Source organism: Chrysemys picta, chromosome 15 (genome assembly GCF_011386835.1).
Source record: "Chrysemys picta bellii isolate R12L10 chromosome 15, ASM1138683v2, whole genome shotgun sequence".
Lineage (NCBI taxonomy): Eukaryota > Metazoa > Chordata > Testudines > Emydidae > Chrysemys > Chrysemys picta.
Genome location: NC_088805.1, coordinates 21,135,290 through 21,160,905, shown reverse-complemented (window position 1 = coordinate 21,160,905; position 25,616 = coordinate 21,135,290). Strand labels below are relative to the sequence as shown.

The 25,616-nt window shown below is 46.6% G+C and overlaps 1 protein-coding gene across 2 annotated transcripts in view; it reads left to right on the top strand.

Annotated features, from left to right (window-relative positions):
• The window catches only part of MMP17 (matrix metallopeptidase 17), a 118,403-nt gene that overhangs the window by 37,330 nt on the left and 55,457 nt on the right, over positions 1–25,616 (top strand). Inside the window, exon 1 of one of the 2 annotated variants that reach the window (XM_042852542.2) lies at positions 23,638–23,756. The exons of the other annotated variant lie outside the window; for it this stretch is intronic. The gene's annotated coding sequence lies outside the window, so the exon portion shown is untranslated. Of the gene's footprint in view, positions 1–23,637; positions 23,757–25,616 lie in introns of those variants that run through there. 2 annotated transcript variants of the gene reach the window in all.

The following is a 25,616-nucleotide window of genomic DNA, read 5'->3' as shown; positions in this document are numbered from 1 at the left end:
CTGAAGAGGGAAGTCCTCTATTTAAGAGGTTCATCAGCAGCACAAGTTTTCTCATGCTGCCTCATTAGCACCTATCTTCCTTTCACCGGGAAGGGGCAGAGGCCCCAGTCCTGCCAGGGCCGGCTCTAACTTTTTTGCCGCCCAAAGCAAAAAAAGAGCGCCGCCCCACCTTAACACTCCCCGCTGAGCGCCGCGCCGCCCCCCCCGAAACACCCCGCCTGAGTGCCGCCCCCCCCGAAACACCCCCCAAGCGCCGCGCCGCCCTCCCAAACACCTCCCCGAGCACCGCACCGCCCCCAAAACACCCCACCGAGCGCTGCGCCACACTGACGAAAAAACAACAACAAAAAAAACCCTCGCGCGCCGCCCCACCAAAAACAAAACAAAACAAAAAAAAGCCCCGAGCGCCCTCCGCCACCCCAAGATTGACCACCCCTTATAAGGTGCGGCCCCAAGCACGTGCTTGGTTGGCTGGTACCTGGAGCCAGCCCTGAGTCCTGCAGCCAGTTCCATGTGTGTGGATCTCAGTGCCCAGACAGAGCCCCATTGATGTCCAGGACTCCTTGTAGGCAGGGTCGGCTCCAGGCACCAGCCAACCAAGCACGTGCTTGGGGCGGCACCTTATAAGGGGTGGCCAATCTTGGGGTGGCGGGGGGCGCTCGGGATTTTTTTGTTTTGTTGTTTTGGTTCAGTGGGGCAGCACTCAATGTTTTTGTTTTGGCCGGGCGGCGCTCGGGGGGGGGGGGGGGGGGGAGGCGGGGTTGTTTTTGTTTCGGCAGCATGGCATGGTGCTTGAGGGGGTGTTTCGGCGGCGCGGCGCTCAGGGGGGTGTTTCGGCGGCGCGGCGCTCAGGGGGGTGTTTCAGTGGCGCAGGGTGCAGGGGAGTGTTTCGGCGGAGCAGCGCTCGGGGGGGTGTTTCGGCGGGGCGGTGCTCGGGGGGAGGTATTTTGGTGGGGCAGGGCGGCGCTCAGGGGGGAGGTGTTTTGGTGGTGCGGCGCTTGAGGGGTGTTTCAGGGGGGCGGTGCGACGTTCGGGGGGCATGTTTCGGGGGGCAGCGTTCGGCGGGGGGTGTTACGGCAGGACGGCGCTCTTTTTTTTTTTTTCTTTTTTTTTTTGCTTGGGGTAGCAAAAAAGTTAGAGCCGGCCCTGCTTGTAGGCACATTTGGGGGAGTGCAGCCCAAGAGGTTCTGTGTCTATGCTTCTGTACTGAAGCTGCCAACCAAGATGCAAGCTGTCCTGGGGATTTCTGAGTCCCTGAACCCGTCTCCAGGACCTTGCTCTACACTGGAGTGTGCCTCTCCATACTCTTAACCCCATGGTTTTGTGACTATCCTTTGGTTTGGGAAGGAGAAGTTGGTTTTTAAGACATGAGAAGTCAAACTGATGAGCCAGAAGACTTGCTAACCACCCCCTCTGTGTCTAGCAAACGCTGAGCTGGCAGAACAAGAGGCTTATTTCAGCGCGTAGGGAAGCTGGCTGTTGCTAAGGTGCTGAAATCTTGTCTTGTTGATTGCTTTAGCGCTCCTGTTGGACGAGAGCAGGGTCTCTGTTTAGAGACGATTTCCTTCCCCCTATTAGAAATGTCGTTTTGGTGTGGTAGAAAAAAGGTCCTTTGAAGGGGAAACAGAGATTGGTGTGGACATTTCTTCTTCCCAGAGCATCAACCTATTAGAAACATAAGCTGCCTGGGGAAAAAAACAATTGGAATGACACACCGGATTTTAATTGATCACGGAGTAAGCCACCTCAGGCAGAGCTAGGCGATCCAGGGTCTGCCTTATTTGCAGCCAGCCAGCAAAATGCACTCATTTGGGGAGATAGCTCATCATCCAGCTGATTATATAAATTGCTTGACCGGTATTAAGTCCCACCTGAACTTGGTCTTGACGCAATCAGATGCAAATAGATGCTTAGCCAATGGATCACTGATTACCTACAGCACTTGGAACTACTGCACTTTTAATAGCAGCCGTGGATTTTAATATAGCTGTGTAACAGTGCTGCTTACAAAACCAGAATTTGCCTCAGTGCATGTCATTATTTCAGACCCTACAGTAGGCACGCTACAGATTATACCGGAATTGCCATGGCCTGCAGTACAGTATTCTCCGGATCGACCCCACTGTGACGCTGGCTGACCAGGTCACGTCAGAGTGTATTCAGGTCAATTCGCTTGTGTATTAGTATAGATCCAAGTGATTAGTGTTTTGGGTGTTTAAACTTCGTAAAACGAATGGGATGTTACATGCATTGTTTTCACTTCTCTGTTTCTGTTGTAATGTAATAGCAAACATTTACATTGTGTGTACCCCTGTAATGAAATAACTCTCCAGACATCAAAGAAGCCTTGGGGAATGCTAAGGGAGGACTTTATCAGAAAAGGTGCTACAGTAATTCCAAAGTAAATGGCCACTGTGTTGATGACCTGAGGTGAGGTGCATTCCTCACAGATTGTCATCAAAGGAAAAGCCCATGTGGGTAGAGACACTGTCAGCTTGTTTTCTGTGTGAAGATACTATAAACGTGCATGCAAAGAAAGATCCTTTTTCTCTAGGCTGTTTGGAATCTAACAGGACAGAATAACTGAACGAGAAGACAGAGATCCCCAGAGTTACTTTGGGTAGCCCTGAGAGTCTTTTGGGAAACTGACAGATTACTACACCTCTGCTACCATTTGGAATTACAGACTGACTTGCCTGTATATATATTTTACCTGCTTTATCCTCTCAGTAACTTTCATTCTTTTTTCTTAGCTAATAAACCTATAGTTAGTTTACTATAGAATTGGCTGCTAGCATTGTCTTTGGCATAAAATCTGGAGTACCAGTTGATCTGGGGTAAGTGACCAGTCTCTTAGGACTGAGGGAAACCTGATGTGGTGTGATTTTTGGTTTTAATAACCTTTTATCACAAAGTTCAGTTTGTCTGGGTGGTCAGAGAGAATCAGGAGAGGCTAAGGGGACTGTCTGTGGCTCCATGGTAAGACTGGTATAGTGATCCAGGAATTCATTTGTTACTGGCTTGGTGAAATCTAATTATAGACCACATCACCAGTTTGGGGGGTCTGCCCTCATTTTCTGACGGTCTGTCCTGAGATAGGCACTCACAGTTATGAGCCACTCGAGACGGCATGACAGCCGCTAAAGCGTTGTTTCAAAGGGTGAAGATGCTGTTTCCCAGTCTGGATTACTGAACATCTCCCTTACCCTAAGTCCCCACTTCTCCTTGTGTATTTGTATATTTTGCATGTACAGTTCTCTTGACCTTCCAAAGGTTTCAATAACAGCCAGTGTCCTGTGGAGAAGCATACTGGTAACTGCATGTTGCTTTACCTTCAGGGATAGCTCAGTGGTTTGAGCATTGGCCTGCTAAAACCTGGGTTGTGAGTTCAATCCTTGAGGGGGGCCACTTAGGGATCTGGGGCAAAAATCAGTACTTGGTCCTACTAGTGAAGGCAGGGGGCTGGACTTGATGACCTTTCAGGGTCCCTTCCAGTTCTATAAGATAGGTATATCTCCATATATATATAGGGACCCTAGTGCACTGGACTAAATTTGTATATAATAAAAAGTCTTCTAAGTTGGTATGTGTGTGTTCTGCTCTGGAATTGTCTGTGTCTTGCTGCATTCAAGACCCAGTGCAAGATTAATTTGTTTAAGCCGGGCTTTCATGAATAACTCAGAAGCACAAGGGTGAGGATCCAAAGATATTTTTCTTAGAAGATAGCCACCATGTTTGATCGCACTCGACAGCTTGCCTTAGAGGCCCCGATTCAGCAAAGCACTGAAGTGTGTGCTTAACGTTAAGCATGTGAATGGAGCCTTTCCTGTTCAGCAAGCACCTGTGCATAAGTTCACGTTCCACTGACCTCAGTGGGTATGTCTATGATGCCAAAGAAAACCCCCGGCACCGAGTCTCGGAGCCCAGATCAATTGAGTCAGGCTTGCAGGGCTAAAAATTGTAGTATAGCTGTTCAAGTTCATGCTGGAGGCTGGGCTCTGAGGCCCAAACCCCGCTTGGGATTTCAGAGCCCCGGCTCCAGCCTGAACATCTACAGTGCATTTTTTAGCCCCACAGCACGAGTCCAGTGAGCCTGAATCATCTGAGCTGGGCCAGCCACGGTGCTGCCCTGAATCTTTTATTGCAGTGGGTCTTAAGCACACATTTAAGTACTTTGCTGAATCAGGAACAAAATGAGATCTCTTCCACCACTGGGCATATACAATTCTGATCTATAATTTTGTTAATATGGCCCCTACATGCTATGGGAATAGATGCAATAGAAAAACATATAGCTGCATTGAAGTCAGTGGCAGAACTCCCATTAACTTCATTAGGGCCAGGGTTTCACTCACAGATTTGTGTTTAAACTCTTACAATCAATACCATTTTCTTGAAGAGAAGAGGTGTGCAGGTGCATGAAAATTGAAGACGCAGTGCTGCATGCATTCAGTGTAATTAGGAGAGCTGACAAACATCATTAGAAACACTGCTAATTAATTAAGCCTAAACTGCTCACAGACTCGGAGAACAAGATCTACTTCTCATATGTGAGTAATGGGAACCTCACTTCATAACATTTAGCAATGGGTTCTTCCTGCCGTCCGCCTGCAGTGGGCTGTCGTGCTCAGCAGATGGTGTCAGCAGTCAAGGCCCTCCCTCAATGCCTCTTTCCTCCTACTTGATCCAGACTGACACACTGAAATGACTGGGGGAGGCTTTTGAGTCTGAACTTAATGTCCCAAATGGCAAGAGAAGTTGAGCTGGGATGGTTTTTGGTCAGACCAAATCTGTGTATGTGGCACAGAAATCCAGATGGCAGAGGGGAACCATAATGCCGAATGTGTATTTCCTCTCTCACTTTCCACCCTTCTTGCACTGGCCTGACGATAGCCTTATTAAACAACCAGAAAGTACAGCTATATTCTGCAACAATGGTCTGAAGTACGACACCCTACAAGGGGACCCCTGTAGTATTTGGGGAGATTTGGGGGAGCGCTGTAGTACTTTCTAAAATAAGGGTAGAGTACTTATTCTGTCAGCCGCAAGTGGAGCAATAACGGCTGATGGATGTAGAAGGAGCAGGCAAGGGGAGTGACTAAGGGCGAGTCTACACTACGAATGCTTTGCTGGGATAACTATACTGGCAGAGTCCCATAGTGCAAATGCAGCAGATGCTGGCAGAAAATCCTTCCGTTGGCATAATAATACACCTCCCCAAAGAACATTAGCTACCCCAACCGAAGCACTCTTCTGCTGGCCTAGCTTTGTCTACACTGGACGGGGGGAGAGGAGGGGTTGCCGACATCGGCTAGAAGGTCGTGGTTTTTCACACCTCTGACCAACCACATTTTTTAGTGTAAACCTAGCTTCAGTTGGTCAGCTGGTGCTCTTCTAGGGAAGTTGATCATCTGATGCTGTCCCCGGTGAGAGCAAACTGGCCATGATAACTACTGCTGCCCACGTCACTGTTAATTATCTAGTAAAAAAACAAAGGGAGAAGCTGGAACTCTCCTGCAAACAAGCTTTCTTGGGTGTCTCCTGGACACTCCAGGCCAGAAGGTCCCATCTTGGCTAATGCGATTCTTATTCCTAATTTAATTATTGACTGCCCAGAAGTGTTTCCCATTTCTGCGTCTGGTCCCAGCTGGAATCCAGAAGCGCAGAGGTGAGTGGGAAAATGAAAAGAAGTTTAATCTGCAAACTTTTGTTTTTCCTTTAATCCGAGAGCCCCTAGTGAAGCTATAGCTTGCAAAAAGAGCCTCCAGTTTCATCTTCCATCACCTCTCAGGAGGGGGAGAATAAATTAAGCTTCTTTAACCTTTTCTCCTAAGGATCTGTAACAAAAAGAATCTTGCTGGAAAGTCCATTTATCACATAACTTTAAAATATGCCTGTGCACATAGGGGTCTAGGCCGTTGCTAATCAGAAGCCTTTCACCAGATTCCCTCTGCTGCTGCTCCGCTGCCTCCCTAACCAGCCATCAATCACTTTTTATTATCCCATTGTGTAGTTCCCTCCTTTTGCCCTGCCAGGCAGTGCTCCACAGGTGACCTTGGGTCATTAGCGTAGGATGTGACCAATCACGCAGCAGCTCGGGGAACAGTGGAAACAACACGTTAGGAGAGTTTTTCCTGCTGTCCAACTCAAGTGGGTCTCATCTCTAGCACATTTAAAAGGCTTCCCGTACTCTGATGTTTGCCTGCAGCTCCATTAAAACTCCCCTCCCCAAGTCTCTCTCTTATTTTTTTTGTTTTTTCCTTACAAGAAGGGTGACTGGGTTTTGCAAGTGGGACACGGTTCAGTGGGAGAGGTCAGATTGTTGGAAGCACTTCGGTGTCACATTGATCCAGGTGGCAAAAACGTGGGTGTTGGTGTTACATTTTGCTTCATGCAAAATGTCTCTTGTAAGGTATCATTACAAAGCTTATAATCTACTGTGTGTGATCATCCTATTTGTATAAATGTATCACTCTTGTATCTGGGACTAGAAACATGAAATATAACTCTGAGGGCCTATTGTAATTATGCAAAGTGTGGGCTATTAATGGTGATTTGGAATCTTAATAGCTCCCATCAACCAGGACAATTGACTGGGGCTCTGTTTGCAAGCAAGCCTTCCTGTGAGTCAGGTTGGGAGGAATGAAGGCTTGGGGTCTTACAGTGACATGTGATCATGTCACATGAACTGGACTCCATCTTTAACCTGGTGCTTTTCCAGTGGGGGTGGGGGGGTAAACCCAGAGAGAGACAAAGGATTCTCACCTTATGCAAAAGATATATAAAGGGGTGAAACAGAACAAAGAGGGAGTGAGCCATCATGAAGGATCTCCTAGCTACCACCTGAGCTGGAACAAGAGCTGTGCCAGGGGAAAGAATTGTGCCCAGGCCTGGAAGGTGTCCAGTCTGAGGAAAAAACTTACTGAAGCATCTCTGAGGGTGAGATTATCTGTATTCAGTTTGATTAGACATAGATTTGCGCATTTTATTTTATTTTGCTTGGTGACTTACTTTGTTCTGTCTGTTACTACTTAAATCCTACTTTCTGTATTTAATAAAATCACTTTTTACTTATTAATTAACTCAGAGTATGTATTAATACCTGGGGGAGCAAACAAGTGTGCATATCTCTCTATTAGTGTTATAGAGGGCGAACAATTTATGAGTTTACCCTGCGTAAGCTTTATACAGGGTAAAACGGATTTATTTGGGTTTAGACCCCCCCATTGGGAGTTGGGCATCTGAGTGCTAAAGACAAGCACATTTCTGTGAGCTGTTTTCAGGTAAACCTGCATCTTTGGGGCAAGTAATTCAGACCCTGGGTCTTTGTTGGAGCAGACGGGAGTGTCTGGCTCAGCAAGACAGGGTGCTGGAGTCCTGAGCTGGCAGAGAAAGCAGGGATGGAAGTGGTCTTGGCACGTCGGGTGGCAGCTCCCAGGGGGTTTCTGTGATCCAACCCGTCACAACTGGCCCTTACCGTCTTTCCTTGAAGGTCAGTTCGCTCTTAGTTTCCCTTTTAACCTGCACTTGCTTTAGAGATCCCTGTAACCCATCTCTCCATTTGCAATTTCCTGTTTACATGTATCTTCCTTAGTCTCTCTCTCCCCCTCCTGCTTCTGTTCTCTGCTGACACTTGGCCTTTCTTATCAAGCTGCCTGTGATGTTCCTTTTCAGTGTATGTGATGCTTTTTTTGCCCCCTCGCTCTTCCTGTTAATCATCTTTCTGGTCTGCAGCTTCTTGGCATAAACTGTCTTTAAAAGGTTACCTTATGGAGCCTGCCCACAGGAACACCCAGTTGGACGAGTCCTGGCGGGAGCTTCGCTGTCACTCCAAACTCTCAAAGCCTCAAGACAACGTAAACACTTCTCTATACTAAACCGCAACTGCCTGCAATAAAGTCATTTATGACATGAAGTGCACAAAATTCCATTACAATAACCCCTGCTGAGCTAGGTGGGCTGGTGTTACTGTGTGCTTCCAGCTGGTGTCTCTTTGTAGTCATTGCTTTTAGTCAGATTGTTCTGGTGCAATTTAATCTGAATACATTTTGTTCTATTCCTCCCACTACGCCCATCCATCAGGAGAGGATGAGCTGTTCTGTGGCATGCTCGTGCTCCTGGCGAGTGCAGGTGGTGGCTGTGATTCACTCTTGGCTTTGCTGCAAGTGCTGATGTGGAATTGTGGAAACTGTTCACCGGCAGAAGCAAACACATGCCTCCTTGATCCCCTTTCAATGGGTGCAAGTCCCCGATTGGAAATGGTAGCCCTGGGCATTCAGATTCGGGGGGAGATCCTGGCCCCACTGAGATCCATGGGATGTTTGCTGTTGACTTCAGTGGGAACTTCACTCCTGGGATCTGTTTTGCATGCAGCTATTTTCACTCCCATTTCCCACGGAATCCGAAATACCAAACCCCTTCTTAGGGCAGAAAGGCACAGATTGCAATTTGAGGTGGTTTTCAAAGGAAAGCCTAATTGTCCCCTATGGTTACCAATGGATCCTGTGATGTCTTATTCACAGAATACCTGGGGTTTTTCCAAATTTCTATTTAATAGTATTTTAAAATTAATCAAACCATGTGCCCATTCCAGGACAAAATTCTTCAGAGCCTCACTCACACCCTGCTGTGGTGACAACTTATTTAGGTGTCGCACATAAGTGTGTGCATTTTGCATACTAATCCAGGAATCTAAATTGGAAAAGAAATTGAAGCGTAAATGAGCTAATGAAGGGGCATTAAGAAATAAGAGCCTGGCACTCTCTCTGTCCTTGCCTCAATCTTGATGAGCACCATTTGTGACACCTCCTTTATTGACCTTGTGCAGAAGAAGCTGTGCTGGGTCAGTGTCCAAGAAGAAATGCCCTTTCCCTAAGTGCTTTATTCTGCATCTAGCGGGGGAAATGTTGCAGTGTCACTGTTTGTTCGGAAAGCCTTCAAAGAGTCAGGGACAAATCTCTTCTTTTTGACAGTGTTGCAAGGTTTGGGAAGAACAAAACTTGAAAGGATTTTGACATTGAATATGGTCCAGATCCTGCTCTCAGTTACACTATTATAAATCCAGTGTAACTCCATTTACACCTGTGTAATTGAGAATAAAATAAAGTCTTTTAACTTTCTAACTGCTATTAGAATGTCTCTTTTATCGCAGAGGTCTGTAATACTAAATACAATCGTGCTTCTTATTCAAGGTCCTTCCATGCAACCCTCCTCATATTCTGATCTGCTCTTTCATTATATAACAGGTCTTCTGCTATACTCATCCGGAAATCATTTGGGATGCTCTAATGACAGGGAACTTATTTCAGCCTTTTCAGGGAACTCAGTTAAACTAATATTTTGGCTCTGATTTGATTCTTCAGCCTCTCCACTCTATTACTTAACAATTTATTTTCTTTCTGTGATGGCTGCACAGAAACTGTTCACTTGCGCATTTTCTTGAATGGACAGTTCCCCTCCCCTCAGCTCCCTCTTATTTGAGCCTTCAGGATTTGAACCAAGGATTCTCGGATGAGGATGCCCCATCCCCATCACATGTGCTCAGATACCCAAGGAGGGATGTGCTAAAGAAACCTAGGTAGAAGTTGTGACGGGTTGGATCACAGAAACCCCCTTGGGAGCTGCCACCCGATGTGCAAAGACTACCCCTGCTTCTGTTTTCCCTGCCAGCTCAGGACTCCAGCACCCTGTCTTGCTGAGCCAGACACTCCTGTTTGGCTCCACACACAGATCCAGGGTCTGAATCTCCTGTCCCAAAGCTGCAAGTTTACCTGAAAACAGCTCGCAGTAGTGTGCTTGTCTTTAGCACTCAGATGCCCAACTCCCAATGGGGTCTAAACCCAAATAAATCCGTTTCACCCTGCATAAAGCTTATGCAGGGCAAACTCATAAATTGTTCGCCCTCTATAACACTGATAGAGAGATATGCACAGTTGTTTGCTCCCCCAGGTATTAATACATACTCTGAGTAAATTACTAAACAAAAAGTGATTTTATTAAATACAGACAGTAGGATTTAAGTGGTTCAAAGTAGTAACAGACAGAACAAAGTAAGTCACCAAGCAAAATAAAATAAAATGCGCAAATCTATGCCTAATCAAACTAAATACAGATAATCTCACCCTCAGAGATGTTTCAGTAAGTTTTTCTCAGACTGGACACCTTCCAGGCCTGGGCACAATTCTTTCCCCTGGTACAGCTCTTGTTGCAGCTCAGGTGGTAGCTAGGGGATTCTTCATGATGGCTTCTCCCCTTCTCTGTTCTCTTCCCCCCCTTTATATATCTTTTGCATAAGGCGGGAACTCTTTGTCTCTCTGGGTTTCCACCCCCCCCTCACTGGAAAAGCACCAGGTTAAAGATGGATTCCAGTTCAGGTGACATGATCACATGTCACTGCAAGACTTCATTACTCACTTGCCAGCACACACATATACAGGAAGACTCACAGGTAAATACAGCCATCTGCAGACAATGGGAGTCATCAAGATTCCAAACCATCATTAATGGTCCACACTTTACACAATTACAATAGGCCCTCAGAGTTACATTTTATATTTCTAGTTTTAGATACAAGAGTGGTACATTTATACAAATCAGATGATCACACTCAGTAGATTATAAGCTTTGTAATGATACCTTACAAGAGACCTTTTGCATGAGGCATATCCCAGTTACTTACATTCACTTATTACCGTATTTTCTCTAAAACTATCTCAGTTACATTATATTGACTTATTATCAAGTTTTTATAAAACCATATAGACTGCACAACGTCACAGAAGTCTGACACCAAAATATGATGATGATGTTTTGAAGAGGGAAATTATAAGTAAAAAAAGACCTAACAATATAGATCCCAAGAGATAATGTGTCCTATTGTATTTGGTTCCTAACTTTGCACCTGAAAAGCCACATGTATCTGTGAGAACTCGCCATGGTTCAGCTGGGGGTCATCCAAATAAGAATAGGCATGGTGATTATTATGGTCTCCTTATATTCCTGAAATGTTCTACCTTGTTCATACAGCTTCAGGGAGAGAACCTTTTGGGGCCATCTCCCTTCTTTACATTTGGAAATTACAACTGTTTGTTCATTACTGCATAAACTCCCTCCATTTTAATCAGTTAAATAATTTCTAATGATGGTTTCAGGAAAAGAAGGCCAGTACAGACACTTAAAAAATACCTCCTCCTGAGACTAAAGTTTATGAATTTCTTAAAGTTAATAATTTCATTATTGTCTGCAATGTTGTTGTACCTGTGTTGGTCCAAGGGTATGAGAGAGACAAGGTGAGTGAGGTAAAATCTTTTATTGGGCCAAGTTCTGATGGTGGAAAGGGACAAGCTTTCGAGCTTCATAGAGCTCTGTGATGCTGTATGATTAAAGATGACCATTTATATCATTGATATTGCCACTGTTCTACAATTGCAATAAATCTTGCATGTATCATGTAAGGTGTCTGTGAAAAAGTTACCATTTATCAAGTATGATTATCCTGAATAAATCCATGTATCATCTTTGTATCTAAAGTTATGAATATTGGCTATGTATTTATCTCTCCAACATGTGTTTTGTTCCTCGGTGACACCCTCCAGATAGATTTACATCAGGGCTAGATAACTATTTGTTGATAGCTCATTAAGGACACTCCACTCTCACTAAAAAAACTCATGCCATCTCATAGGCCTTCCTGTGGATGCCTCAGACAATGAGTAGCCAATGGCCACTCCCTGTGATTCAGAAAAACATGTAAGGACATGGATAAGCACATGTGACCCTGGACTCCATATTGGGCCAGTAACTTTCCAGGCACCTGGGCTGTGGACTTTGTTTGGGACAGTAAATTTCCAGGCATATGGCAAGAAATATAAAAAGACACCTGAGACACCTCCATTTTGCCTCCTTCCCGCTCTAATTCTCTGGACTGTGGATTTACAACTAAAAGGAGCATCTTGAACTATGGAATGAGGACCTCCCAATCTTCTGTAAGTTACCAAGAGACTTTTGCAAGCCAGCAGTCTATTCCATCACTACTACAAACCTGATATAAGGCCTTCACAATAATTTGTATGTCTATGATCTATTAACCATCTATAACTCTCTTCTTTTATTAATAAATCTTTAGTTATGTTACTAAGGATTGGCTATCGGTATGATATTTGGGTAAGATCTGAGAGACATATGGACCTGAGGATACATGTCTGATCCTTTGGGATTAGTAAGAACCTCACATATGGTGAAATAGGTTTTTAGTAATCTCTCACTATATTAGACTTTGTCATCTGGATGGATGCCAAGGGCTGGAATGCCTAACGGGGACTGTATTTGACTTCTGGTTAACCAGTGTAGTATTGCAGAAGCTCTTTTGTTACTGGCTTGGTGAATCCAATGCTAGAATAAACCACCAGCTTTGGGGATTGTCTCCTCTATTTCTTGCAGTTTTCCCTGGTGTGACCGTCTCAGTACAGTCCATCCCAAGCACTCGGTCAGATTTGGCATAGTCGGCAGGATACACATGATCACAGGTCAGTTGGCTTTTGGATCAGAACCCCCCACTAGTCAAATTTGAAATTTGATATTGAGAATTTTGGTGGTTAAAGAATACTAACAACGGGTGAAACATGGTCATGAGCGGATTGTGACTCGAAGCTTAAACAATTATGTAAAGAAAGAAAAATAACTCTTAAAGAGGACATATCAGATCAGAAAATAATAGATTTGCTTATAGACTGTGTCCAGAAAGCAGGGTCTCCGTCTTCACCTGCCCCAGATACAGCGGAAATGATCAGAATGCAAGTGGTGAAAGAGAAGCAGCATCTTGAGCATGAAGAAAAACTGGCAGAACTTCAAATGAAGGAGGAAAAGGAGGCTGAGCAAGCAGAGGAGAGAGTAAAAAAGAAATTGCAAATAGAAAATGGCAACTGGCTACCCCTTGAATAAAGCAGCATGCCCTCTGTTATCACATACACTGGGTGCCTAATTCTGCATCAGTAAGTAGGTGCCTTAGCATTGATTTCAATGGGCACAGGATCAAATTAAAAACCCGAGAGAGAGCAGCATGCACCCAGATACTTCAGCCTCTCAAATTGAGTGATCAGTAGCAATCAAGGTACATAGAGCCACACCAAGGCACTGCAGCCAACAAGAACAGAATATATAGGATTTTCCGTACCAGATCAGACCATTGGTTCACTGAGTCTGGTATCTTATCTCTGACAGCAGTCACTGTCTGATGCCTCAAGGTCAAATGTGCTTTCCTCTCCCCACCAATAATGCACCTAACCAATTAGGAAATACTGTTTATGGAAGAAAAATTCCTTCCTGGCCCCTGTCAATAATTAAGCCCTGAAGCAAGACAGTTTATTCAATTTCTTTTTTTCCCCATTCCATTATGTTTATGTCTTTTAAAAAATATTCTTGATGGTCATAAAATTATCCAGTTCTTTTTAAAAAGTCAATATTTGCTACTTAGTGGAACCATGAGCCTACATACAGGCTGGAAAAGATTCAAACCTGCACTAGTTGAGCTGAAATGCATTCGTCCACAGAGTACATATGTAATGTTACTGTCCTGGCTTGCAATGAGTCTTATCTGCAAAGTCTCTCCTCTCCAAGGGTGAATCTAGATTTAAAATTTTCTTTTACTGCTTCATAGGTCTTAGGACTTATGGATTGTCCAAAGCGAAGCAAGGTTTTTGACTTAAAGCCAAAAAAAAAAAAAAAAAAGTCTGGATCGCTAAGAGGATTGGTAACGGAGATATTGAATCTATCTCCTCTAGGTTGTCTATTCAAATCGAGCCCATCTCTGTAGTACAGAACCCGAGTGTCTGATAGCTGTTTGGCCAGTGTGAAATGGTTTTGGTCTCATTCTGATTCCCACCTCTTTATAAACCCTGCCTACATCTGGCACTGATTGGCAGTCTCAACAGAGTGGCCTAGGATTGCATGTGCCACAAAGTTTGAACTCCCTTCTCACTGTCTAGCAGAATCCCTCCAGCTCAAAGTTGTGGGGGAAACTTGCACTGTTGCCACCATGCGTACCTGCTCTGTAGCTATATTGGAGGATTTAATTCGCCAGGGCTGTCCGTCTGGCTCCATTCATGAGCATTCAATCTGCACATACGCAGTATTTAGGAGAGAGATGACATGAAGAGGAGCACGTGTATTGGCATGCTGTCACGGTAGCAGTGAAACAAGCTACCTGCATTCAGGGGCAAAAACTGTTGATCTGAGCTATTGCTTTTGGCATCATCCTGTGTCCTGGGCATGTGCTGTTCAGCAGCAGGTGCCTCCTGAATCATCCAAAACCATGGAAGGGTCTGTCGTCCCGTTTCCAAGTTGCCAGAAAGCTGCTTAGGAACCTTCAGCAATTCCCAGACCAATCCTGACTGCCCGATTTGCGCTCTGTGGAATCTGCTGAGGTGCTTCGACCTTTTCCAGCCTGTATGAATTCAGCCCACTGCATTAATGTGAGAGAGGAAAAGAGAAGCTATTGATAATTAAGGCTGCAATTTAGTCATGGAGGTCACGCAGAGGCAAGGAGCTACGGGGTATCCCCTCCCCCAAGATGGCGGGAGCCCCCTGCAGGTCCCGGCCACCACAGGTGGCAGGCAGACCCCCCACAGCTCCCTGCCACCATGGGTGGCAGGCAGGATCCCCACAGCCATGGGCGTCAGGGGGGATCCCTGCAGCTCCTGGCTACTACAGGAGGCAGGGTGGACCCCCACAGCTCGGATCCACCAGTGGAGGGGGCCCCTGGAACTCCCTGCCCACAGCTGCCCAGGCTCCTCATTTTGTCATGGATATTTTTAGTAAAAGTCAGGGACAGGTCCATAGGCGCCAATTTTCCCCGGCACCGATGGGTGCTCGCGCTCCCCCTGCCCCTGGACCTGCCCGACTTCACCCTTTCCCCGCCCCAGCCCAATCCCCATTCCAACCCCTTCCCTAAAGTCCCGGCCCCAACTCTACCCCCTCCCTGCCCCTATTGGACCCCTTCCCCAAATCCCCACCCCTGCCCTGCCTCTTCCCCGAGTGCGCCGCATTCCTCCTCCTCCCCTCTCCCTGCCAGCGCTTGCTGCCGCGAAACAGCTGTTTCACGGTGCAAGCGCTGGGAGCTAGGGGAAAAAGCGGGCACACGGTGCGCTGAGGGAAGGAGGTGGAGGCAGAGCGGAGGCAGAGGTGAGCTGGGGCAGGGGGGCGGGGAGGGGAGCTGCCGGTGGGTGCTAAGCACCCACCAATTTTTCCCCGTGGGTGCTCCAGCCCTGGAACACCCACGGAGTCGGCGCCTATAGACAGGTCACGGGTTTCCATGAAATTTTCATTATTGCCCATGACCTGTTCATGACTTTTACTAAAAATATCCATGACAAAATCTTAGCCTTATTGATTAACTAAAATGCATCTGTTTTATATTAAGAGCAAAGGAGGGGAGCTGCAAACCACCCAGATTTCAGCATGACACCATATAATTCCTGTGTTGCCTGGTGCCTATCAATTTAATTGCCCTGCTACCATGAGTTCACTCAGTATCAATTGTTACATGGCTGATCACAGTACAATCATTTGCTCTTTGTGCCACTGTCACACGTGCTTCCTTCATGTTCCATTAGTGCAGCAGTAGCTAATGGACGAAGTGATACCTGTAAAATCTCAAAAGTCCCAGAGAGTCATAGCTCTGTCTCAAAGCTTACCATCTGCTTGTTAACCTTCAGACAAGAATGCTAGCCTTGCAGACATCAGTCATGTGTTTCCAACAAAGCAGTGGGGCTTTCCCGCCCCATCCCATTGCTGGTCAATAAAAAGCATGAAGTAGTAAGGAAAAAGCCTCCACAGCAAAGGTAAAAGCTTTGAGTAGGTCCACAGCCCTGCCTCAGGTTGCGACCAAGTGCCACATCTCACAAGACTGGCACAGGAGAGCCAAGATAGATCCAGGTGCTATCGAAAGTGGTTTTGGCAGTTCTCTAGTTGGCCCTCTTCCCTTAGGGTCTGTACCAAATCACTGCGCTGCTTGGGGATGCTATCTTTCACCTGAGTTATACAATAGAGAGCATTCCCAATGTACTGTCTTTAAAAAACCCATGGCTTATTGTACCAGTGTATGGGAGTGAAGTCTGATGCTCTAGCTAAATTTTATTTTAGGTAATTACATGAGCTTGTTAGAAAATGGAAGAAGAAGGGGCTGGTGAGAGGGGAATTGTGGGAAAAAAATCATTTCTGGTTTCCACAGCCCGTTGGGCTTTGTCAACATTTTCTGACCAGTTCTAGTAATTACATTCCATATGTCAAAACTCTCTTCTGGTTTCAGCTGGCTGATTCATTCTCTTTCCTAGGCTTACCATACGTCCAGATTTCCCCGGACATGTCCGGCTTTTTGGTGCTTAAATCCCCGTCCGGGAGGAATTTTCAAAAAGCCGAACATGTCCGGGGAAATAGGGAGGCATAAGCCAGGGTCCGCCCGGCCCCAGCACGATCCGCCAGGTCCGCAGTGCAGCCCAGTCGCCCCAGCTACATTATAGCAAGCTCGGGTGGGGGAGGGGAGGCGGGGGCACAGCCGCAGAAGGCGGCGGGGGGGCACAGCCGCAGAAGGCGGCGGGGGGGCACAGCCGCAGAAGGCGGCGGAGGGGCTGCTGCTGCCCCCGCAGGCCGGGCAGACCGCGAGCCCCAGCCGAGCCCGCAGGACCACGGGGAGGCCGGGCCCAGCCAGCGGCTCGGGCTTCCCTCCCGGGCGGGGACCCCCCAGCCACTGGGGGACCCTTCCTGCGGCCCCGGCACCGCGGGAGCTGTTCCAGCAGGGACAGGCCGGGGAACGTGCTTGGCGGTGGCAGGAAGGAGGCGGCAGGGAGTGCAGCATGTGCCGGGGCTGCAGGGACCCGCGCCACCCTGGTCGCCGTTGAGCCTCCGAAGCCCCCGCCAGGCAGAGGCTGCCGGGTGAGCGGGGGAGTGGGGCAGGCGGGGGGTGCAGAGCAGAGGCTGCAGGGCAAGGAGGAGCAGGGCAGGTAGGGGCATAGAGGCTGCAGGGGCAGGGGGGCGCAGGGACAGGGCAGGCGGGGGGCGCAGAGGCTGCAGGGGTGGTGGGGTGGCAAGGGGGAGCAGGGGTCACAGAGGCTGCAGTGATGGGGGGTGCAGGGGCTGCATGGCGAGTGGGGAGCAGGGGTCACAGAGGCTGTAGGGATGGGGGTGCAGGGGCTGCAGGGCGAGTGGGGAGCAGGGGTCACAGTGGCTGCAGGGGTGGGGGGTGCAGAGGCTGCAAGGCAAGTGGGGAGCAGGGGTCACAGAGGCTGCAGGGACAGGGCAGGCGGGGGGTACAGGGGCTGCAGGGCGAGTGGGGAGCAGGGAAGCACTTAGCAACCCCCAACCAAGATCAGAGCGGGAGGGAGGAGAGGGAATGCAGGGTGCTCAGAGGAGGGGGCAGAGTTGGGGCAGGGACTTTAGGGAAGGGGTTGGAATGGGGGTGGGGAAGGGGCAGGGCCGGGGATGGGGAAGGGGCGGAGTTTGGGCAGGGGCAGGGCCAGGGCCCCCATGGAGTGTCCTCTTTTTTCAGTGTTGAAATATGGTAACCCTATTTTTCCAGTCCTGTCCTAGACTGTTTGCTAGCATTGCTGTGTGCCACTGAATGGATGTCACGTGCCATCCAGTAGTTCTCCCTAAAAAGAACTATTGTGATTATGAATGGGAGGCAGTGAAAGGGAGTACACAAATAAGAACTTACTTTAGAATGCCTCATTGGAAGGGTCAATATAGTGAGAAGATAAAGAAATAACAGGGATTCTAACGAGTGGCAATGGGGGATCTGGGTATCAGCTGGATCCCACTACACAATAGGAATAAACCAGGTCCTTGGTCTATAGCTCTGGCTAATACTGCTTCTTTAAAGCCAAGTTACAAGGGTCATTACATCAGCTTGAGCAGAGTGGGATTATTATCTAGCATGAGTGGAATGTGATTGTCATGGAGAATTGCCCTGCATTACTTAAAGCACCCCAGTGAAATGGAAACTAGCAAGTTAAGAATTCCTGACTGAGTCTGGTGTAACTTGGTCTGTGCGAAGGTTAAGTGGGAAACGGAGAGATGGAGAACTGGGAGGAACCTAAGCAATGGTGGCCAGGATCTTGTAGACTACAAGAAGAGACCTAGAGGTCCCCCCACAATACACAGATTTGTCTATTGCAGTCCTCAGGTCCCTTTCAGAGGAGGAGGGCACTAGAGAGTTGCTGCTCTCTCTCTCCTGCAAGATTGAAATTTTCCATTCCTCATCAGTTTGGTAAATCGGCTGTAAGTTAAGAGGTTTATATGTGAAATTGTCATGTATCCAGAGAGCAGTCAAGCTGACTTGGTGAATGACCTCACCAGAGCTCACAGCTTACCCTCCAGCCACGCTCTCTGACTATGTTATTGTTGGGAAAGACTTATTGACAATCCCTTTATCTCAACACACTCAATGGAGGCAAACAGGAGACAGTGTGAAGCTGGCTTCCATTCAACTCCATCGCTTCCCATTTACCTAAGATTGATTATCTGGAGCTGAATTTGTGTACTCTCCTTATTCAGCATCCCATTCATCAGAGCTGGCAGGCAGGCCTTGCTTCAGGTGCAGATTTAACTTGGCTCCAGCTATACCAGTTTCCTATAAGATATTCATAACCAGAAGGGCTGCACTATGCCACTTGGTTATCTTGGGGAAAATCCTGGTTCCATTGACTTAAACAAAGGCAGGAGTTCACCCCTGGAGTTTCATTTTAACACAAGAATGAACCATTTACCAGAAGCTCTTGATTTGCTCTCTTCCCCCCCTCCATTCCCCCCCCCCCATGTTGTAAAATAGCAACACCACAAGATTGTCTAGTAACAGAAAATATTTAGAAAGTTATTATCTAGCTCTCAAAGCCATGGTGAGCAAGTACCATTATCCCCATTCTACAGATGGGAAAACAGAAGCATGGAGATGTCAATTGACTTCCCCAGCATCACACAGCAGGCCAATGAAAAGCAGGTCTCTTACTTCCCAGTCTGGTGCACTCCCCAATACTTCAGAGGCGAAGGCACCACCAAAGGGATACACAATAGAAATACAATAATCTGGGTGTCAGAGCAAGAGCTGGTGAGAGAATGTAAGTCTGTTTCACAGAAGAGTCTGAGTTTGGCAAGCCGGCTTGGTTCTCATTTGGAATGAAAACCGAACACTTCAAAATTTTCTGCAAAACAAAAATAATTAATAATTTAAAAGTGGTTTTGGAAATGTTTTGACCTTTTTGAAAAATTTCCGAGGTTCCCTGTGCTGCCCGGAGCCCTGCCTAGTGGGGGAACCCAGGTGCGAGGCAGCTCTGGGAGTTCGGTATAGGAGCTAATACAGTCCCCGAGGCAGCTGCTTGTCAAATAGGCTGGATGGCAGGGGGTAAAGATCAGGGGGGCTGTCAAACATCCCTTTGTTCAGAGTCTGCTTTTTCCTGTGTATGTCACTCTCAGCTCCCCACTGGTGCTGTACCAAACCCTGCTCTTTCAGATGGAAGCAGGACTGCTTGCTTGCAGGAAGCTGGTGTGTAGATAGGTGGTTCTCCTTGACCTATTTGCTTCTCCCTTCCTGTCACTAATCTCTTTTCAGACTCCCCCTGTTTGCTTGGTATTTTCTCCCTGCCCTTTTCCCACAACTCTGCCTATGGAACAGAACCTTGGTGCTGAATGGCTTAAAACCCTTAGGCCCCTTTCAGGTGCACTGATGTTATTTTTCCTCGCTTTCCTAAAGCATGGCTGTCCTGAGTCCGACATTGGGAGTTGTTTTGAGGGGACAAACCATGAAGGGTTATTCTTCAGTTTAGCTCCTAATTAGTTGGGAAAAGTTGGTTCGGACCAAACATTTGAAACATTTTGTTCTGAAAATGTCAAAATGAAATGTTTTGATTTTTTAGAATTTTTTGAGAGAGTGGTGGTTGTTTTTGGATGAAATGGATACAAATTTGCAAAATGTTTCATTGTTGCCAAATCTGCATTTTTGGCCTCAAAAAAAAAAAAAAAAGAAAAAAGTTTCATCTGAAAACTTTCGCCCAGCTTTAATTATGAGTCTTCAATGAGGCGGAATCAGGAGTTCCTGGCTCCCACTGATCTGTTCCCCCATTTCTCTAAGAACTTGCTTCTCTCACAGGTATTTCTCTATTAACCTTCCAAACAGGCTCCGTTAGTCCTTCCCCGTAACAATCTCAGTTATTATCTCACCTAATAAAACTGCCCATTCATATTCCTGGAGTATCAGGGTTTTTCTGAGTCAGCAGGAAGTATCCTGAAGTGAGAAACTCCGGTTTCTAGATCATTAGAAGTAGATTTGATGGCAAATCCTAGGTTATTCCAGTCCAGTGCCTTTAGTTGTCATTTTAGAGTAAGTCTGAATCCAATTCTCCAAATGATTCTCTTGGCATTCAGGGCAAGAGACAGCAGGACTGGACAGTTGGCTTCTGGATAGTTAACAAATGGAACATAATATAGAGAGCCGAAGAGGATAGCAACCCGTTCAGGTTGTTGTGGTGCACGTCTGATCCTGATAAAGAACCTTCCTAATTCTTTAAAGAAAGCGACAGTGCATCTTGACGCAACACAGATAGTTACTTTGACATTTGCAATCATGTCTGTTGAATAGAGCCTATGTCATGAAGCTGGAGGAGTAAAAACACATGGACATTTCTTTCAAAAAACAAACAAACATGGTATAAATTAAATGTATCCAATTTACCAGCTGGATTTGCTGCTCCTCAGTGCTTTTCCATGCATTCCTCTGCATTTCAAATTCTGTTTATGTAGGAACCCAAAGTACTTCTCTGTTTACTGAGTTTGATTTGTATCATCTGATCAAAAGTTAGCCTGCATCTTTGCTGAGCATAATGAACAGCCGGCAAGGTACTCCAGGGTAAATTCCTGTATGCACCTGAAACAGCACAACAGCCTTCTTCAGTGGGCACACAGCACCAGCTATCAGGAATGGGAGTCATTGCCCTTATTCTCCCACTACCACTAAAAAACTTAATTCTGGTGGAAAGGAAGGATATGGTTTTAGCAGACCACCAGCCCAAATAAAAATCTGCCTAGCTTTTATGCTTGCACTGTAAGGGTTGCAGATATAAAAAACCAGTGTGAAAGGAATTGAGGTTGAGGATTAAAGGAATGTTTGCTAGCTTGAAAGTGTAGATTAGTTCTTTTGCAGTACACTGTACTTGTCTGGGAAACTTAATCCCGATATCTGCCAGTCTCCTAGATATATATTTACATGTAATAGGTATAATAAAATCTGGCTGTTTGTGTGGAAAGGGGAGGGATGTCCCTAGCTGTGTCTGACTGCGTGAGCACCATCTGGATATCAGGGAGGATTCAGTGTTCTTTTCTTCAGCAGAGCTTTCCAAATGTATAGGTTTCATAATCTCTTTATGTCATCATTTGGTACCTGCTGAGGGAGTGGTGATCATTTTGCATGGCTTCTCCTCTTCTCAGCCATACATGTATGGAAACAGGAGGTGGATGGGGGGTGGGGGAACGTGCTCATTTCCTCACCAGTATTAGCTGGAGTGTCCTTCGCTGTGTAAAATCACACTCAAAGGACCTAATTCTGAGGGCATTTAACATCAATGATGATAACAGGGTTCAAAAAAGAACTAGATACATTCATGGAGGATAGGTCCATCAATGGCTATTAGCCAGGATGGGCAGGAATGGTGTCCCTAGCCTCTGTTTGCCAGAAACTGGGAATGGGCGACGGGATGGATCACTTGATGATTATCTGTTCTGTGGGCATCTGGCATTAGCCACTGTCCCTCTGGGGCACCTAGCATTGGCCCTGTTTAGCCTGATCCTGGCCTTAACTGTAACTTCCTTGGTGCTCTAAAATCCACCACCTTCTGAGACAAAAGAAGCCCAGAGGTACCTGGCAATACTGTTTGTGGGTATGTATGGCCGGCTAGCACTTCAGCTGGAGACTGACTTTGTTTTTGACGATGAAAGTTTAGCTTCTGGAGCGTAAGATGTGAGAGGTGCTGGCAAGTCGTACTGGTGCATACTAGCTGAATCTAATCTCTGAATGTGGGTAGCTTTAGAACTAAAATGGGAAAAGGTCCTTGAAATGAGGGTCAGTTGAGAAGTGTTGTGGTATTGGGCACTAGGCCTTTAAGGGCTTAGCTTCCCAGACAGAGAGTTTGGGCAGGGTGCTGTGAAGCAACACCTTAAGCACTGAGTGATCACTGATCACCACAGGCACAGGGTTTTTTTTGTTTTTTTTTTAAACTGCCTTCAGGCAGTCCATTGGATTTGGGGACTGATTTTCCTCTCGCTTACCTGGTGTAAATCAGGAGTAACTTCTCTGAAGTCAATGGGATCACATTAGTGTAAGTCTGGGGTGAGGTGTGGAGAAGGGAGGAGAACGGGGAGGGAGGAGTAAAATGAGAAGGGGCAATAGGCTCTTTGGGACAGGGACCATCTTTTTGTTGAGTGTTTGTACAGCACCTAGCACTATGGGGCTTTGGACCCATGACTGCGACTGCTAGCCACTACCACAGTACAAATCATAATAACGAATAACAAATGGTGGGGGGAGTGGGAAATCTGGGACACCGGAGGAGTTGAAAGTGTTAAAAAAAACAATTTTCCCTCCAACTGTTTATCAGCCCATCTTGGCTCTCTCTCCCCACCTGCATTTTAAATGTGAATATTTAATTTAGAACGTCCGTTTAACAACACTACTGCAGTGAGGGTGCGCTTTGTTAACTGGGTAAGGAACACATCCTGGGCTGAATAAACTGAGGTCAACGGTGGCGGTGGCTACAGGAAATGAAGGCTTCTTTGACTGGTGTTTTGCTTCCACAAAGGAAACCAAGTCGTATCTCTTTAAAACATGAGTTATTCCTCTGCTGCTTCCCACTCACTGCAGCTGTCTGTGGCTAGAGAGCGAGGAGCAGGTCAGCCTTTGGGAGCTGACTGACAGCTTATTAAATTGAAACTGAGTATTTCCCTGTTGGAGATGCACTCTTAGCAAAGAGGGAAATAAAGGTTCTTCTCGCTTCTAGGAAAGAGAGAAGAAAGGGCTGAGTTACATGCAGCAGCCTCTCTCCCACCGATAGCAGGGAAAAAACAGTCCTTCCAATACCCTTTCAGCTGCTTGGTGGCAGGCAAGGAGCGTGCTAATTGACCTTAGGGTGACCAGATGTCCTGATTTTATAGGGACAATCCCGATTTTTGGGTCTTTTTCTTATATCGGTTCCTTTTTCCCCCCTCCCCCGTCCTGATTTTATAGGGACAGTTCTGATTTTTAGGTCTTTTTCTTATATAGGCTCCTTTCCTCCCCCTTCCCCCCCATCCCGATTTTTCACACTTGCTGTCTGGTCATCCTAATTGAGCTGTACTGGGGCTAACAAATAATGGAATGGCTGAAAGAGGGAGGCATCCCTTTGATCAGCAATGCAATAAGGTCAGACCTGCCTCCGCTAGCACTTAGAATCATAGAATCTCAGGGTTGGAAGGGACCTCAGGAGGTCATCTAGTCCAACCCCCTGCTCAAAGCAGGACCAATCCCGAGACTGCACTTGGGATTCCTGGGACGCTTTCTGCTAATAATACAAATAGAGCTGACTGGTCAGGTGTGAAATACCCACAAGCCTTGTCTGGAATTGGGGTGGAAGTGACACCCACTGGTGCCCAGCCCAGCACCATTACCAACCCCTAGTGTAGACAGACAAAGCCGCAAGAAGCCAAGGTTTGCACTGGAGCAGCGTACCCCTACTTGAAACCAAGTAAGTTGTCCCGGTGCAAATCATAGCTTATAGACTGTGTTTGTACTGGCAGTACTGGTGGGTGAAATTGTGACAAATCCCCATAGCAGACAAGGCCCTTTGCATTCCAAATCCACAACTTTGAATCCTACCCAGTGTCCTTGGCTAACACTCTCCCTCTCTCTTTCTCTCCCGCCCCGGCCGCCCCCTTTCCCCCTGCTCTGTTGCTTTGTGCCGATGTTGTGTAACTTTATCTAGATTGTAAAGCCCTCAGGGGTGACAGTGTCTATAAAAAAGTACATTTATTATTATTTAAATTTGCAGTTGGGGAAAAAACAAATGAAGTGCTGGTAAAAGCAAATTTTGCATTGTACTGTTCTGATGGTTTGCAGAAATCAGATACTGTGTAATTTTAATCACTCATGGGGAAAATGCAGTCTAGATTTTTTTTTCAGTGTTCTGGCTAATTTCTAAAACATTGTTTTGGGCCACAGTTAGGTCACTCCCAGTATATGATCTCATCAAGTAGTGGAGTTTTCCTTAAAACCTCAGAGAGATGTCACAGTACCAGGTGTTGATTAGTCATTGCAAATAATTTATTTGACTAATATCTCCTCCCTTTTTCCCCCGTTGGCAAATTACCCACCAACAGGTCATGGTTCAAATGAATGTATTTGCAGTTGTTCTGTGGATAGTTTGTGTGAACTAACAGTAGCCTATGGATTATTCACAAAGTGGTTTCAAAAAGTGCTTTTTGCTCATTACTTGCACTGTATAATTGCTCAGCTGAATCATATGGTGGTGGTGTTTCCCAGTTGAATTCCCCTTTTCCCTTCACCAGTTACCCACAGAATCAATAATCATTCCAAACTCCTATGCCAAATATAGACAGAGCTTTTCCGAAGCACCACGCAAGTCCCATGTCCAGGATGGCTATTTCGTAGCCCTAACATTGTGACGCTGTGGCTTTCAGCACATGGGCTTGTGAACAAAAACTCACTCGCTGTGATGTTTGCTGTTAAGAGGTTGTGAATGCCAGTGAGGCCAGGTAAATTTAAATTTATGGAGATATCCTATCTCCTAGAACTGGAAGGGACCTTGAAGGTCATCGAGTCCAGCCCTCTGCCTTCACTAGCAGGACCAAGTACTGATTTTGCCCCAGATCCCTAAGTAGTCCCCGCAAGGATTGAACTCACAACCCTGGGTTTAGTAGGCCAATGCTCAAACCACTGCGGGTTTTATTCACAGGAGGGCTTGCAAATGTTTTTGCGATAGTCATGTAGGTCTGGGGCCAACAAACTGGGCCTGATCCTTCATTTCATGCCCAGGAAAACTTTTGGTTCATTTGCTTGTGTTTTGGATCCTCAGTGCTACCACTTCAGTACTTAAAACTAAATGGGATGGTGCAGCTCAGAAGCACTAAGGCCTGATCCAAAAGCTGTTGAAGTCAATGGAAAGACTCCCATTGCCTTTGATGGGCTTTGGATCAAGTCCTAGTAGAGAACGCAGCCCTAAGAGCTTTGAATTCATGGGTTGTACAGGATTGCCGAGTTCCCAGACACTGGTTCTGTCGAAGGCATGAAGGGGCTCCTGAGAGAGAAACTCTGAGCCATCTGTGCCATATCATGCATATGCTTAAATAGCTAGGCCACATACGGGATCGTGCCAAATTGGCCAGAGGATCAGGAAGCCACAACCAGTCCCTCCGAGCTGTGCCCAGCAGAACTTGGGCAGAGCAGTGAGCCATGGCCTTGGTTTCCAGTGTGGCCAGTGGAATGTGGTGTTAGGAGAGCCGACTTGGTTTCCAGTGTGGCCAGTGGAATGTGGTGTTTGGAGAGCCGGCTTGGTTCCCAGTGTGGCCAATGGAATGTGGTGTTAGGA